The sequence below is a fragment of the Schistocerca americana genome, chromosome 3, assembly GCF_021461395.2.
Source record: "Schistocerca americana isolate TAMUIC-IGC-003095 chromosome 3, iqSchAmer2.1, whole genome shotgun sequence".
Taxonomy (NCBI): domain Eukaryota; kingdom Metazoa; phylum Arthropoda; class Insecta; order Orthoptera; family Acrididae; genus Schistocerca; species Schistocerca americana.
In genome coordinates this window covers 825540468-825545654 of record NC_060121.1, presented here as the reverse complement: position 1 = coordinate 825545654, position 5187 = coordinate 825540468, and the positions used below count along the sequence as shown (strand labels likewise).

General features: G+C 43.5%; 1 non-coding gene across 1 annotated transcript; it reads left to right on the top strand.

The window, feature by feature from the left end:
• The first annotated feature begins 886 nt into the window (after window positions 1-886).
• Trnas-cga lies at window positions 887-961 on the top strand. The gene has a single exon. It is a non-coding gene; the product is annotated as a tRNA-Ser (tRNA).
• Window positions 962-5187: the final 4226 nt, after the last annotated feature.

The following is a 5187-nucleotide window of genomic DNA, read 5'->3' as shown; positions in this document are numbered from 1 at the left end:
GTGACATGTAAAACGATTGGTATCTCTTGCTTGTGTTTTCCCTTTGAGTACAAGTTCTATTCTCGTGCAATCGCTCGTCCCTCCGTCCTACTGCGGGTGACGTAAATTCGTATTGAAGGCAGCTTACATTTCGTCCATGACACTGGTGGCTAAAACACTGCCACAGATATTACCAAACGGTGGCGACGCGTGAATGCGGGAGGCCGGATACAGAGGCCCGTGAGGCCAAGCGAGTGCGACTGCTTGTGTGAGTCGTCGAGGACCCTTTGTCCGGGCCGACGGCCACGGCTGCTGGAGAACGGAAAAGCGCGCCAGGCTGAGTGGCGCCACTCGGCAGCTAAAGGGAAGGCGACACCGCCGCCGGCCGGCCATATTGACGTGCACTCCGGCGCGCAAACACGCCTTTGGCAGCGGCGCGCCGCAAGTGAACGCTCCGTGGCCAGGGCTTTCTGTGTGGCGGTCTCTCTGAGGGGCGCGGGGGCGCCACAGGCGCCAGAAAGTACAGCGCGGCTAGCTCGTTGGCCGTGCTGCAGGCTCTAGTCCCGGCGACAGCAACACGACACAACATTTCCTACATACCTCTCAGTCTCAATTCGTGTTTCGTGTCTTCTGTTCTCCAGTCCGGAACCGCGCTGCTGCTACGGTCGCAGGTTCGAATCCCGCCTCGGGCATGGATGTGTGTGATGTCCTTAGGTTTAAGTAGTTCTAAGTCTAGGGGACAGATGACCTGAGATGTTGAGTCCCTTAGTGTTCAGAGCCATTTTGTCTTTTGTTTCAAATCACTCTATCGAGCAGTTTACAATTAACCGTGAGTTTCTCTCTTTTGAAGCAGAACTAGAAGTTTGGAAGGTAGGAGACGAGGTACTAGGGGACGGGGCGTGAGTCGTGCTTGGGTAGCTCAGTTGGTAGAGCACTTGCCCTCGAAAGGCAAAGGTCCCGAGTTCGAGTCTCGGTCCGGCACACAGTTTTAATCTGCCACGAAGTTTCACATCAGCGCACACTCCGCCGTAGAGTGAAAATTTCATTCTAGAACTAGATTCGCTTTTATAAGTACCATGTTTTACCCGTTTGTTTCTAAATTACACGGTTTAGCCAAACGTTAAAATCCTCTTAAAGTGTTACAGAATTAATGGAGGTCCTGAACAGTAGGTCATTTTCATGTATAGAATACAGGAAACAGTAAGTGGTCTCTAGAGTCAGGGAACACCTGATTTTTCTGTAAATAGGGTGCTATAAATGGCATTCAGGGTCCTCTTTTTCTCATGTAAGTCGAACAATGACCTAACACACAATATAGCAAGACCAACATTTTCTACAGATGACTTTTGTCGTTGTGAAACGCATGTAATGTGATGTAAATGATTAATTGAGAAGAAGGATACTGGATAACAGTAACTGATGGCTTACAGAAAATAGTGTGTTGCTTAACTGCACTATAACACACAGTGTATACAGTTTCTTATGGCTTTTTGTTTTGTGAAAACGAAATTTTCGTGTCACAAGAGATTACATTATTAGTGAAGTCGAATTGTTATAATTATTTATATTACATACTATTATAAAAATTTTATTTAATTTTGTAGTACTCTTTTGGTAGTTGATTTATTATTTATCGTATGGCTAATACAGACATATCATAAAATTAAATTACACGGTAGCGTTCTCGCTTCCTCAGCACGGGGTCCCGGGTTCGATTCCGGGCGGGGTCAGGAATTATCACCTGCCTCGAGATGATTGGGTGTTGTTGTGTTGTCTTCATCATTATCATTCATCCCCATTACGGTCGGAGGAAGGCAATGGCAAAACACCTCCAGTAGGACCTTGCCTAGTAAGCGGTGCGGGTCTCCCGCATCGTCTCCTACACTCTGCTAAGGAGTATGGGAGTTCATCATCATCCTCATCATACATATGTACATATTAACACACAAGAAACTTAAATTTGGCTTTACAACTGAGTATCCAGTTCTTCAATCCAGAACACTGCATCTGGAGTTGCTAGCAGGAAGTCCTCTTCAGCACCGTGATAGGCTCGAATCCTGCATTCACTGACTATGTGGTGAACGGTCTGGTATGGAGCCCCCCAGTAACAGGCTGGATTAGGCAGCTTCTTTCACTTAAAGAGAGCATCCCTGTACCGGATTCTGTTGAGAGTAGTCCAGGTCTTGCGTGGTAGGTCGAATCCACTTGGAAGTTTAGCACCTGAGAAGATGTTATGTAGGGCAAATCTGTCACTGCTTCCCACCGACCTTTACATTCTTCAAGGGGTTTGAAATCCTTAGCAACCATGTCAGCAGCATAGCACAAGTTGGATGGCGTGATTTCAGTCAGTTTCATATTAGTCGTATATGAAATGTGTAGTGATTATTCCATGATCAAGTAGCTTTGGCTAACATAATCCCGCGGAATTTGATCAATTTTAAAAAAAAAAAAAAAAAAAAAAACAGAATTCGATAGTGAGAAACATGCTTCGCAGCTCACCATCATAAATGAGGTTTACCAACCACGAGCTGCCTTTTTATGAAGCACTGGGAAGTATTCTAATATGTTTAGTCAGACAGTCTCCGACTCAACACCATTCTCTGAGGGGAGATTTGAGAAACCAATATCAATATAACCTACTGATCAGGTATTTTCACTCATTTTCTTAAATAAAATAACAAAATAAAATGTCTAAAAAATAAAAAAATCATTGGTGTACAAGAAATTTCTTGTTAAATACTGAAAGAAAAAAGTCATGCAAAGAACCAGCTGAAAAATGCTCCTGTCGCAGCACAAAACAGGCGAATATGCTCCTCTTTAAAAGACTAACAGAAAAGTGGGGAACCAGCTGTCTCAATCGTTATTTCGCCAACTGCATCAAAAATTTTGGTACGCGAACATATCGCACTCTTTCAACACAGAACATGGTAAATCCTTTTACCTAGATCTCTTTGCAGTGAATCCTTCATGCTCAGAATGTCTAACTGTCAGTGTCTGTATGTGTCTCTCTTCCACTGTCTTCTGTTTCTCCCATTGACCTCTACTACTGAACATATCTCCCACTGTCACTGGCTTTACCCCTTTCTCTCGTTCCTTACCACTGTCTCCTCCTCCTCTGCCACTTCCACTGTTTCTCTGTCCAACTGCCATCATCTGTGGTCCATTCTTTTTCCATCCCATAGCCAATGCCTATTTCTCATTTACAGTCTGCTGTTTTTGTCTTCAATCACCATTTTCTCCTCTCCACACATGTCCTTGCGAATGGTTTGTTTGGTGTTTTCACCCATAGACGAGGAAACGTCAACATATGGGTATAAGGAACAGCGGAAAGTGTTCAAATTTTTTCGTGTGGAAGTTGTTCGCCGGTCAGGGGGGCGGTGCGTCAAGACCCCCCCCTCCCCCCTATGTATGGTCTCCACTCGTCTCTCTTTTTCGCTTTTCATTTCCGCTATTTCGTCTCTCTCTCTCTCTCTCTCTCTCTCTCTCTCTCTCTCTCTCTCTCTCTCTCTCTCTCTCTTGCTCCCACTGCTACTACCTCAATCCATCTCTCTCTCTCCTTTGCTGCCACTGTCTCTCACTGTCCATCACTGTTTCACCTCTCTTTGGCTCCCCCTTCTACTGTCATCATCTATTGCTCCTCCTCACTGTCAGTTTCTCTTTCACGACATCACTGCCTCCCCCCTCTTCCTCTTCCAGTTACTCTTCCTCTCCCACCTTCACTACTATCTCTCTGCTACACGCATTCAGCTTAAAAATTACGAATATATTCGCGTGCCAAAATTTTTAATGTGGAAGGCACAATGAGGACTGAGGCAACTGGTTCGCCACTTTTCTCTCAGTCTTTTTTAAAAAAGTGTCTGTTCGTCTTTTTTGTGCTCCTACAAGACCACTTTTCAAATGGTTCCTTTCTTTTCCCTGTTATAGCGCTGTGAGCTGCTTATACAAAACGAATTGTTGGTGTTTAGTTTGGCTCTGAGCACTGTGGGACTTAACTTCTGAGGTCATCAGTACCCTAGAACATAGAACTACTTAAACATAACCAACCTAAGGACAGCACACACATCCACGAACGAGGCAGGATTCGAACCTGCGAACGTAGCAGTCGCGCGATTCCAGACTGAAGCGTCTAGAACCGCTCGGTCAGAGCGGCCGGCCAGAACGAATTCTGTAGGTGAATAAAGTTTTAACAGTTAATTAACATACTTCGACACATTTACGTATTGTGACACATGTGAATAACAAATAAGTAACATAAAACAGATTGAAACAAAATCTTTATACTACTATAAATAAAAATACACAACACTTCTAGACTACGTCTGCAGTGTATCAAAAATCCCGTGTTTGATTTGCAATTATAAAAAATTTTGTGTGACAAAATAAATTTCTGTAATCTGCTAACGTCGCCAGGTGGCACCATCGAATAAATTCCGGGTCAAGACAGTTTGTAGAGACGTGAAGTGCTCCTTATACACAAGCAGCGCGTCAAAAGGGTTTATCGATTACAAATGGCGACTGAAACATAGTTTTGTGACCTCAGAGCCCTCGCGATTACCCCAGGGCCATTGTCACGTGTTCAACACGTCAGTTGAAACCACATTTACACTTCAGACCGGATATTACGTGCATATTTTACAAGCATAGATATGGTACCTTCAGACTTCTGGATCTCGGTAACGGACAAGCATATCAGAAAGGTTTCAAGATTCTGCAAGAGCATCATCTTAAAAACATATGGTAAAAATTTTGAGGACTTTCGACGAGCAGCAATTGTAGAAGTGGTCGTTCTTAAAACTGGTATTGTTAGTACCCAAAAATCGCGATTTGTCGTATTTCCTTGATAACGAAAGAAGATTTTCGAAAACGGGAAAGTGGAGTACCTAGGAAAATTCCGAAAAATTTGCAGCTAAAATTTGAGCCATTTTCTATGGTTAGTTATGTAGATAATTGCGGCTCTCGGTGCAAAAACGGCTACAAACAGATTTTTGACGTGTTATTCATAAGTACGGTAACTGAACCTCTGAACCTCGACAACTGATAACGCTACTGAAAAAAGTTCCCCAGGAACTTCATCTTGAGAATATATGGTAAATATTTCTACTATATGCCATGAACAAAAATTGTAAATGCGGCCAGAATTGGTACTTTCGGTAGCTAAAAATCATGGTTTTTCGAATTTTCTCAAGAATTGCCTATGAACCAATGTTA